The sequence below is a fragment of the Eschrichtius robustus genome, chromosome 3, assembly GCF_028021215.1.
Source record: "Eschrichtius robustus isolate mEscRob2 chromosome 3, mEscRob2.pri, whole genome shotgun sequence".
In the NCBI taxonomy this organism is placed as follows: domain Eukaryota; kingdom Metazoa; phylum Chordata; class Mammalia; order Artiodactyla; family Eschrichtiidae; genus Eschrichtius; species Eschrichtius robustus.
In genome coordinates, this window is record NC_090826.1 from 125032508 (window position 1) to 125044559 (window position 12052).

Sequence of the window (12052 nt, forward strand, 5' to 3'; positions counted from 1 at the left end):
CTGATGTTCCTAAATATTTGTTCAATAAATGACTTGATCAATTTTTAAAATAATCCTAACATATAAAACTGTATTATTCATTATTTTTTATTCAACAAATATTTATGAGTACCTACTATGCTCAGGTATTGTGCTAGGCCCTGGGCACACATTTGGAAACATAAATATTATCATCAAGAGGAAAATGAATCATTGATACAGACTATTAAAGCTTTTTTTTTTTTCTCACAGAGCTATTATTCTTTACATAACAATTCATTCCATAAAAATTTCCTTTTATGGAAGTAAAATAATAAAGAATGAATAGCACATGCACTGGCTTCAATTACTTTCTGAAAGTCATATTAATTTACTTTTTGAAGCAAAGAGCAAAACAAAGATTAAACAGAAGATAAGAATTTAAATACGGGTATTTGACTTCTTTTTTTTAGTCAAGATGATTTCAAATTTGTTGCCCTCAGACCAGGGCCATGTACTTAACTCTTGTTTCAAATAGGTTGATGATTCTGAGACTTTCCGTAGAGTAATGCTGGTGAATATAACTCAGGCCATATTTACAGATTAATTGTAACATGATTAAATTTTGCATTTCCTTAACCGTGTGTTGGTTGGTGTAGTTTGAAATAATTAGATTATAGGGTAGCCCAATTATTTGGTTTAAACAGTCATGCATACACCCTAGGGCTTAATTGCCATGAATAAATCAATACCACCCGAAATTCATTGGCTGTCACTGACAATAGCTTTAACTGTACTTGCACAGTGTAAGAAATTCAATTAGCAGGCTAAGACCCATGATTAAAACTTTAGCCATTAAAATAACTGCTGGCTATCTCCTAGAGATCAGTTTTTTTCTCAATGTAGAATCTGTAATCCTACCCAATTTAAACTTTACAGTCATTTTTATCAAGACAGACTATCTAGTTTTTTTTTGTTTTTTTTTTTTACTTTTCTTTGGTAACCATGAAATACAGTACACTTCTCTTTTAAAAAACTGGGAAAGTCATAGGGCTTAAAAATTTCTAAAATAATTAGACCTGGGTCTTGTCCAGGAAAATCTACCATTAAAGATAAAGAAATCTTAGAACATTATGACTAGTTACAAAGAAAGATATTTACAACGGAAAACGCCTACTTATCATATTTACTCTGAGAAGCAGCGAAGTAAAATTCATGATGAAGCTACCGTTGATTTCGACATTTTTATTTACTAGGTCGTCGGCTTCCAGTTTACTGCTAGGTTTTAAAAGATGTTCCTAAGCGAAAGGAAGGGGAGAATGCCTATCCAAAGACCGGGGGGTCAGCTATTTCTTTCGATCCGGTGAGCGGCGATCGAGGCGCGTGAAACAAGGGTAGGGGCGGGAATTAGCGACTTAATAAAACTCCCAGCTAGCGAGGAAGCCAGCCCGGTGTTAGACACAAATAGAGCAGAACAGATTTGGGGCTAATTAAAACAACCACAGGACACTCCCCCTTGCGTTAGCGGGGTCGACTCTCCAGCATTCGCAGGGTTGGAGGCGGGGACTAGTTCGGATTCAAATTTAAAGCGGGATGCCCGCGCGTGGCCCAGCAGGTGCCTCCAGCCCGGCTCCCCGCGGAGGGCGTTTCCGCCCCTACCTGCCCATAGGGCCGGAAATTACCGAGAGGGGAACGGCCCCTCCTTTGTTGTCAGTGTTTCAACAGCGCGGAAAGCCTTAAAAAGTGCGCAGCGTAGAGGACGCGGGCTGGTCCGCCCACCGACGCTCCACGCTTCTCCACCCTCTTGGCCGCTGTGTCCCCTGCGCTTCTTTTAGAATGCCACTGGGGGAAGCCGGAGTAAAACTGGGAGGGGAGTGAGGCGGGAGGAGTAGGGATGATAGTAACAAGGCACAAGTGCTCCCTGTACTACCCTTCACAGATTACGCAACGGGAGGCAGCCAAGGGGAAGTAGCGCATGCGCGAACTGCCTTACAGGCGCGAGGAGAAAGTCGCGCATGTGCAGAGCCCAGAAGGAAAAAAGAAGCGAAGGGATGACTGGCAGGTTGAGGGCGCTTTAGCTACTGAAGAGGCACAGCGGCCAGGGGGCGCGTGCGCAGAGCGCCCGAAGGGGTGGGGCTCTTCCAAGGGGACGGCCTCGCGCGCCCCCTGGCGCGCGCCCGGGGAGAGGAGAGAGCGGGAGGGGGCAGAGAGGAGGGAAGAGGCATGGAGGGCGGGAGGGGGGAGGGGAGCCGGAGCGAGGGAGGGTTTATCGACCGGGCGATTTTGGTTAAAATATTCAAAATGGCGGACGGAGGAGCAGCGAGTCAAGATGAGAGTTCAGCCGTGGCGGCAGCAGCAGCAGGTAATCATTACAGCATTTTACATATTCATATTCATACTCAACCCCGGCTCCCGCTGCCCCCCCCGCGACTTAGCATAATTTATTAGTACTCAGGATTATTATAATTAACGGCGGGGAGATGGGGGGCCGGGGAGCACGGAGCCCCCGCCGGGCGCCGAACGGAGGGGGAAAGAGGCTCGGAGAGGCCAGGCGGAGGGGGAAGACAAGGGGCAAAGGGGGCTGCGATCCACCGCGCTCCTCCTGCCCCAGCCCACCCCGCTGCCGGCTCGCCCGCCCGCCGGCACCGGCCCTCCTCCTCAGCCGGCCGCCGCCGCCGCCGCCGCCGCCGCCGCCTCCTCGCAGCCGAGCCCGAACCCGAGCGGGTCCGCGGCGGGGCCGCGGGGCCGGGGCAGAGGGAGAGGACAATAAAGACATTTTACATATTCATAGCTGCTGGGCCGGCGGGGCGCGGCGGGGCGCGGGCGGGCGACCCGGGCCGGGCGGGCGCGGGTTGGGGGGGGCGTGGAGGGGGAATGGAGGTGGCGGCGAGCACAATGCCGGGGAGGCGGCGGGGCCGGAGCGGACCCCGGCGGCCGGACAGCCGCACGCGTCCTCCCTCCGGGAGCGGGCCGGGGCGGGGGGACGCTGCTCACCGCGGGGGGCGGCCCGGAGGGCGGCCGGGGGTGCGCCGGTGGAGAGCGCCCTGCCGGCGCCCGAGCCCCGCCGCCGCACAGGGGTCCGAGCGGGGCTGAGCCCGGGGGTCACGGACTCGGGCACCTCGGCCGCGCCCCACTTATCTCCAGTGTAGCGGCCTGACCCGAGCCAGGCCTGCGCTGTAGGTGGGTAGGGGTGAGCGGTCGCGGGCGCTGCGAGGTGGCCTCGGGGCGGAGGGGGTAGGGAGCTCACGCAGGGGTCCGCTTCTCCCCCTTGGGGTCGGACTGGGTTGAAAGCGGCCCTTGGGGAAAGTTGCCCTTCGAGGGGCAGGTCCTGCCGGGCCGCCCCATGTGCTCCGGGCCAGCGGTCAGGGGTCTCAGTGGGTCCTGGGAAAGCCCCCTGTCCCCGGGCGGCCGTGGATTCCCGAGGGAGTTGGGCTGAAGGTGCCTGGCGTGGTCTGATCTCTGTCTCCCCCTGCCCCTTCCCATCCCCCCTCCGCCTCTGCTCTTGACCCGGACCGACGGGGCCCGGGGCCCTCGAGGGCCTCTCACTCCCAGGCCCCAGAAGCGCCCGCAGGCCTCCCAGGAACTCGGATGTAAAGCGCTGCCCTCCTGCCCCTGCCCCAGAACCGGCTGGGCTGACAAGTTGATAATATTCTTGGTTTCCCCTCTCTGGTTGGGAGTTGGGTAGGGGCGGGGTTCCCCCTCCCTGGTTCTGTACTCCTGTTTTCTTGCTGGGTGCTGGGTCCTCTTGATTCTCTGGTTAGCTGAACCTCTCTCATTTGAATAATGTCTAATTCGGGGAGGTTTATATTATTGAAATGGCCGCCTGGCTTTCCCCGCCTCTCATGTTTAGTAATTCAGACCTTTAATAACAGCCACTCACAGCCCAACGCCGTGTTTATATTTTACATTCGCCCCATGTGCTTTTGTGGTTCGATATGATTCTTTTTTTTTTTTTCCTTGGCAATCCACAGGGCTCTGAGATCAAACCCAGGCTGTGCTGGGAAGAGAAGGGGGAGAGCTAGGCCTTGGCTCCTCTAGCAGTGGCCTAGGCCTCATGTTCTCTGCCGCTTGATTTATTTACTAATAACCAAAATGACTCTCTCCCCCCCACCAACTTCCACACACTTACCCCTACTCCGCGGGCAAAACAAACCCTCTTGGGGCCTTAGCAGCGTTCAGACAGCTCCGAGCTAAGCATCAGCTCTGTCGTGTTTTGTTTTCTCTTAAAAAGACTTTCTTACAGTTTGCCGTAATATTGGGCCTAAGAAAAAAAAAATTTATGACTTCTCATTTTCAGAGGCGAATGAAACCTATTTTGGTTTAATACAAATAAATCACTTTGTTTTGGGGCTAGTTCACCCTTGCCCCTTGGCTCCTACCCCCAAGTTAAACACTTTAAGGCTTTGTAAAGGTCTGCAGGATTTGTAGAATCCAGTAGTTTTTTTCTAGGAGTTGTAGAATAGGTAGGTATTTTAGAAATTCCAATTAACAGCACTTTCAAAATTTCTCAGTGCTGCCTTCCCTTTTCAGCCTCTTCATTCTAATTTAAAATGGGCTGATATTAATTTTGTGCTATCACTGTCATAGACTTGCTTATTTTAATTGTAGCACTCCTGAAAACAGAAATGGGTTTATGTTTTTTTTTTGAGTGTTTGTGTCATGGTTAAATGAGTGAAAATAGAAATAAACTCAGGCACTGTGTCTACCCTGATCTTGGAACTTACTCCCCTCCCAGCGCACTGACCCCTCTTTCTTTAAGTTGTCAGGATTGATTTTATGTTTTATGTAGACTTAGGACATTTGGTCTGTGAAAGGCAGATAAACTTTTGCGATTTAAAGAAATAGTAATTTTGATTTGGGGGCTTTCCCTCGGTAAAGTTTTCTTTCTTTTTTATTTTGTATAGTTCTAATGTGTTTTTTTAAAAACATGGTGTTGCTTCTCATTGGTAGTTTTTTAACCTCGGCTAGTAAAGTATCAGAGAAGTGTTGTTTAACACCAATGTGTTTAATCTTTGAAATTATGTTAAGGCACTTGATGGTCAGTTGCGAGATACATATTTTGTGAGACATTAGTCTTCTGTTTAATTGGCAACAAAATTCTAGATTTGATGGGCTAAAAGCAAGCCAATTTCAAATAACCAGTTCTTACTATTCTTTTACCTCCAGTAGGCTGGCCTGAATGCAGCAGGAAAAAAAAAATCTGTAGCTTTCATGAGAATGTTCAGGTGAATAACTGCTTCAGAGACCTGAAGCATGAGGTTGGATAGACAAAAAAACAGTAATATGATTTCATGCCTTCAATAGCATATGTTTTTGCACCCGATTCCCAAGATGTGGTCAAACTGATGATGTCATTGGACAGAGGACAAGGTGCAGCTAATTTGATTTATTGTCCCGAGGTGAAGTGTAGCAGTGAAACCTTCTCATAGGGAAACCATTTATCTCGGGACAATTTCCTTTATAGCTGCAATTTAACCACTACCAAGGCTGTAGATATTTTATCCAAGATGATAAAATGTACGTTGCCTTTTACAAACAAAATTTCTTTCTTACGGTTTTTGTGATACAGGAAAGGATGACTGTTGTTAACTGGCCTTATATTTTGGTTGGCTTTCCATGCTATTGTAAAAATTCATTTCCTCAAATTCTCAGTTGGAGACTATGGTTTTAAATAAGTATAATCATAGAAGTGATCCATGAGCATGCTTTAGATAGGTTCTTTGTAATCCCCCAAACTCCAGTTAGAAGCTGTGTTTCTTGATTTAATCAGAGCATAGCCTGGGATAAAGGAGAGATCATATTGGCCTTAGAAGTTATTTCAATGAGTAAAGTGAACTTGACGAGGATGAGGGCTATATATTCTGTTACGTTGAAATTATAGTGTTTAAAATAAGGTAGAATACTTACAGTAAAGCGTGTTGTTTGCAAACAGTTTTTAAAAAAAATAATTCAGAATTCTTTTTGGATTGTCTTAATTTAGTCTGGACAAGTTGTGCATTTTATTTTGATTGATTAGTGATTTTTAAAATTGTTCCACTGTGAGATAGTGATTCCACATATGATTTTTGACCTATTAGATTTTCCTGTCAGACATTTTCCGTCATATTTTTAACTAGTTTATCTTAAAGTGATGATTAAAATGTCCTGGGAATGTGGTAGAATTGCTGTGACTTATTCCTAACTAACTTGTGAGCCAGGCTTGATAGAGTATTTTAGGTTACTTTTGAGCCTTCATAAGTTTATAACCTGCCTGTCTCCTTTTGTATCTGTCAGGTGGCTTCCCACAAGTTTTCAGAAAACCCATTGTTACTTCCTTCTTAACTTGCTCCATCTAGTAGTTATAATGGTACTTATGAATTTAGGTCTTGAAAATTTATGTGACAGCTGACCAAATATTTTTAATTTCTAAAAGGACCGTTCTTCTTCCAAGCCATTACTGTTCAAGTAATTTTCAACCTCGGCCCCAAACTAATTTCGAATTCCTTTCATTTTGTCATTGTCGAAAATCCCAGTAGTCAAGGAAAAAACAAATAGCGACTATTATTCAGGTTTAAATGGTGTAATATTCTGCCATATTTTAAATTCACTGTTCTCTGCTTCGATAGGCAGTATAAAGAAGAAGGAATAAAATGTGTTTCATTGCTGCGTAGGTTGAAGTAATTGTTAATCTGGTATTCATCTGGTCAGTGGATTTTGGAATAAGTTTAGGACTCAATGTTAAATTGCTCTTATAAAGCCACCAAAGATGTTTAAAGGAGCCTTGAATATCTTAAGCAGGTGGTTCTAAAATGACAGAACTGGAAATTTGAATGTTGCCTTTCATAAGTATTTTCCATTAAAAATGAAACATTTAAAATTTCTTGAATCTGTATTGCTTGATCTTGAGTTTAGGTGTGTGGGTTTGTGTGTTTAAGTTGTGTTTTTAAAATTGGTCTCTCACTTTCATGAATGTCTGTTCCTTTGTACTAGGAGGACTATAATATAATGTAGTAGTGATTGCCTTAATGTTATCAGTTATTTTTGTTTTGTTTTTAATGTTGAAAGCCCACAGCTTTAGTCTTCTTTCAAGCACTATTAAAATCAATTTTCTTTTAAAATACTGAAATACCGGTGTATGACTGTCATTAATTTGCTTTTATACAGGTGTTGGTTCAGTTACAGTTTTTGTGATTAGTAAAGACTTACTATGAAGCCTAATTGTAAGCAGGAATGTGTTTTCCTAATGGAAATGATTGTATTTAGAACTATTCAAATAATTATTGTTTGCAGAACAAGTCACAGACAAAACATGTCCCTTTTTGGCCACCCATGTTCTTGTTTCTGTTGCCTCCTTTAATGTTAAATGCCTGAGCAAACACGTTTATTACTTATTTCTCAAGGAAATCTAATATTAGGTATTAGGGTGTGGATTTGATTGTTATACATCTGCCTTATTTGAGTTTCTGTATCCCTCCTAAATGAATCCTTTCGTCCTTTTCCTCTTTATAGGGAACTCTTTGGGCCAGAATTTTGCTTAATTCTTATCCTGATTGTGTTGCTTAAAAATATCTTTTTGAGTGGAATCAAGGTTGAAAGAGGTAATAATTATGGTTCACAGATTACTTATCCATCTTCTTTTGCTGAATGTTTTTGCACATTGTTGACATTTTGTAAATAAAGATAGTTGGATAACTTAGTAGATTTATATTTCTTCTTAGGAATAAATTGGTTTTATTTTGTACTCAAATATTTCTGACTATGTTCTAAACTGGCAGTGAGCCCTTATAAACTCTTTTGGTGGTAATGGCAATGGAAATAAAAATAGCATGAGTGGAGCCAGTGCTTAACTTACCGATCCATGTACAGTATATTTAGAATTTGGAATATGAGAATTGTCTTGAGTTTCAGAACCTCTGATGTGAAGAAGCTCTTTACATATAATGCATGTTGTTTATAGAGTTCTGTGTTTTTACCGCAGGATATTAATTTATTGAGCATTGATAAGATGTCTTATTTGTACTCGGTGACTGATAAAACGCCTTTGTTTTTTGTTTTTTGTTTTTTCCCAGTTAAGCAAATACTCAAGTTTTCATTGTTGCCTAGATTTTGCAGACAGGCCTAGCAATGAGCAAAAGAAAAATCAGCAAGCCTCTAGATTTATCAGCTTCTTTTTTAAAGTACTATCCAGGAAACTAGATATTCATCCAGAAGGGGATACATAATATTAATTTTTAAAATGACAATGTGAAGCACCAAACTTAGCTCAGTGTGAATGTTGGTAGTAGATTTACTCAGCCTGTGATATTGAAAGACCTTGCAAGCACAGTTTAATTTGTCACATGATTTATTTCATAATTCTCTGTGTAACTTTATTGGTTTTTTATGTTGGAGTCATAGCTCTAGTGTATAAAGTTAAATCATTAAGTTGGTAAAATAATAAAAATTATGGGTAGGCCTTTTTTTCTTTGGACTGGTGAGCTTTTTCTCATTGCAATAGAAGGTATAAACAGGAATGGCTAGGAAGTGAACATTTTGTTGTGTATGTTAAACAGCTCAATTGTTTTTGGGACTTCCCTGGCCATCCAGTGGTTGAGACTCCGAGCTTCCAAGGCAGGGGGCGAGGGTTTGATCCCTGGTTAGGGAACTAAGATCCCACATGCCAAAAAAAAAGCAAAAAACAGCTCAATTGTTTTTAACATGTGGTCATCTCCTCAAGAAATGGAGTTGTACTGACTAGCTTTCTAATCTGCAGAGTGAATATATTTTTTAGAGAAAAGTGACTTAGCTATTTTCTTGTTTTAGTATACTTATTTTAATAGTCTGCTTAGTGAAAAAAATGCTTTTTTTTTTGCTGATTCATACTGCAGTAGGCAAGTATATTTTAATCAATCTTTTAAAAATAATTATTTAAACATTTCTTAGCTTGCAAAAAAGTATCTGCTGCTTTGTACCTGGTCCCTATGCCAGTTGTCTTTGGGGCTAACAAGGGAATATAAGACTTTGCTGTGGAAGACTGCTGTGGCATTTACTTAGCAGGGAAAAATTTTAAAGCAATGTGTATACAGTTGGCCCTCCTTATTGGTGAGTTTGGTATCTGTGAATTCAACCAACTGCAGATCGAAAATATTGGAAAGAAATATTCCAGAAAGCTCCAAAAAGCAAAGATTGAATTTGTTGTACCTGGCAACTATTTACTTAGCATTTACATTGTATTCAGGATTATAACTAATCTAGAGATGATTTAAAGTATATAAGAGGATGGGCATAAGTTATATGCAAATATAACACCCTCTTATATAAGGAACTTGAGCATCCCTGGGTTTTGGTATCCTTGAAGATGCTGGAACCAATCACCTGTGGTTACCAAGGGATAATTGTAATTACATATTAAAATATATAATAGATAATAATGATCAGAGTAGAAATCAAAGTGTGTCCAAGTTTGTAGGAACCAAAGCATCCTAGAACTGTTGTAGCTGGAAGGTAATTTAGATACAATCTATCCTAAAACCTTTACAGATGAGGAGGCATTATTCTCAGGTGCTTTAGTGACTTGCCCACAGTCTCTTCACTATTGAGTAATGGATGAGAACGCAAGACTTCAGACTTTCTAGTCTCCTCCTCCCCATGCCTCCATCTCTCCCTCTACCACATTGCTGCTAGTCAGAGCAGACTTTTAGTAGAAGGTGAAGATTTTTAAGCTGAATTTAAAAGGGTGATAAGAATTTAGAGGAATGGGAAGACATTGCCGGGGAGGTTGTGTTCAAGATTGTGCTGTATACGTAAAAAATGAGGTATTCTATGTGCAGGGAGGCCATTGGAGGTGTTTGAAGTAAGGAATCCTATGATAAAAGCGGTCAGTGTTCTAGGATTAACATGGTGGTGTGCAAGCTGATTTGAAATAGGAAGGGAGAGATTGAATCCATGGAAACCAGTATATAAAAATAAAGGTATGTGGTTTGTTGACTAATTGCTTTAAGCTATAGAGATACAAACATAATAAGACAATTACCAGACCTCAAAAGGCTTTCACTCTAACAACGATGTAATGAAAATAGATAATCCATAGTAAGGATGTTGAGAATGTTGGCCAGTTACATCACACAGAATAAGGACCTTTGGGAGAAATTCTTGCCTAGTCTTTACAGTAAGAACTCACTTATTTCTGACCAATGGTTTTGTTTTTAGTCTTCTGGACACTGAGCTAATTGACTTTATTTCCTTTTCAAATCAAACTACAGTGTTTAGACCAAATTATTAATCTGAAAGTTTAGATAGGCAATTATGGTATCCATAATTTTTCTTAGCCTCATTCCCAGTCCATTTTAGGTCCTTAACGTTTTGTTTTGCATTTGTTTTATTGCTTCCGTCTTTAAACTCCTGTTATTTTGTGTTTTATGTGGGCTACGTTATATCCTTTCTGGAGCAAGGCGGGTATAAATACAATAAAATTACTGTAACCATGACATAATGATACTGTCTGTATTTTTATAGTACCTTGAAATTTATAGCAGCACTCTCATTTTCATTAACTCATTTGCTCCTTTCAGGAAATATTATTATGCCCATTTTATTTTTGAGTAAAATGAAGCCCAGATTAAGTGACTTTCCCAAGGTCATGTGCTTAATGAGAACAGAACATGTTTGGGGAATAGCAAGACTTCCAGGTTAGCTATTACTGAGGCTGCATATTGGAGAGTGGTGGTAGGCAGGTTGGGACTCTGTTCTGGAGAGCTCTGAATGCTGTGCGTTGGTGGTGCAGGAGTTTGGATTTCATTTGCTTGGCAGTAAGGAATCATTGAAGTTTTTTGTTCTGGACCGAGGAGCCATAATCAAAGTCCTTAAAGTGTTTAGCAGTTAATCAGAGTCAAAGGGGATAGCAGGGTTTCGAGCTTAGATTATCAAAAGCAGTGCCATGAACAGAAGTAGGGGAGTTGGAAGAGGGAGCTATTTGGGGGAATAGGCAATGAATTCATTTTTAGACCTGTCGTTTGAGACATGATTGGGTGGCTCTTATGAGGTTGCAAGTTTATTGTGAAAATCAAGAAAGTTTTACTGAATTAAATGTGTGATAAACATACAAATAATAGGATTGCGATATATGCACATGCCACTTTGTGTGTGGACTGAGCATTGAGTCTGAACACTGTAAATTCTAGGCATCTCATTTTGGCTTTGACACTGGCTTCTATAGTTGTTTCAACAATAAGATGGTGATAATACCATTGTTACAGGGATGCTGTGGGGAATAACAAATTGATAGCAGAAGCATTTTTAAAGTAATAGTTTTTAAAGTAATAGTTTTTCTTACATGAGCACGAGTGTAAAATCAGCAATCTTATTACTTGTGCTGCTGTAGAGAGGGAGAAGCTTTAGCTTTTAGATTGATTCTGTGGGACACCATACTGCAGGTTGTACATTTCCATGTGCAGCCAGCACCTGGGGAGAGGGAGGTACACCCCAATACTCTTGAAAACTACACAATGGAGGTATTGCATTGTGGCAAACATAAACCTGTCCTTGATTTCAGGGCATTCTGTTATCTCACCCCCATCCCTGCCTATGCATTCTTATCTTTTACTACTTCCTTACATAGCATGACTCAACAATTCCACCAGGAAGTCCCCTTATAGGCCCACCACAAACAGTTTCTTTTATCAAGTTTTAAGTTTTTTAAAAATCGCCGTAAAACTTTGTGTGGAAGAGCTGTTCTGGGAGGGTGGCTATATTTATTCTGAAGCGTGGGCTCTCCTCTCCTCTCCCCCTTCACAGCTCTATCACATGACCTGAAAGTAAGCCCACTGTTTTGGTCAGTCTGGTGTTTGGGATGCTCTCTGAGAACCTTTGCTCACACACTCACACTGTCCCCTCCCTTAGAATGTCGTGGTATGTGGTGTGGTATAGTGAAAATGGCACTGGGAGTTGGGAGACCTGGGTTCCCCCAGGTGACTGGGACAAATTTCTTCACCACTGATTTTTTTCTTCATCTTCTTCTTCTTTTGCATTTGTAAATACGAGAGTCAAACAAAGGGCCATTGGAGTTCTTTTCAAAATGAATTTTAGGCAGAAGCTTAATGTTAAAAGGTAAGAGTGGAGCTGTTCTGATTGAGATGGG

General features: G+C 42.1%; 1 protein-coding gene across 1 annotated transcript in view; it reads left to right on the plus strand.

The window, feature by feature from the left end:
• The first annotated feature begins 2269 nt into the window (after positions 1–2269).
• The window catches only part of POU2F1 (POU class 2 homeobox 1), a 178311-nt gene continuing 168528 nt past the window's right edge, over positions 2270–12052 (plus strand). Inside the window, exon 1 of the mRNA XM_068541191.1 lies at positions 2270–2320. The gene's annotated coding sequence lies outside the window, so the exon portion shown is untranslated. The remainder of the gene's footprint in view (positions 2321–12052) is intronic.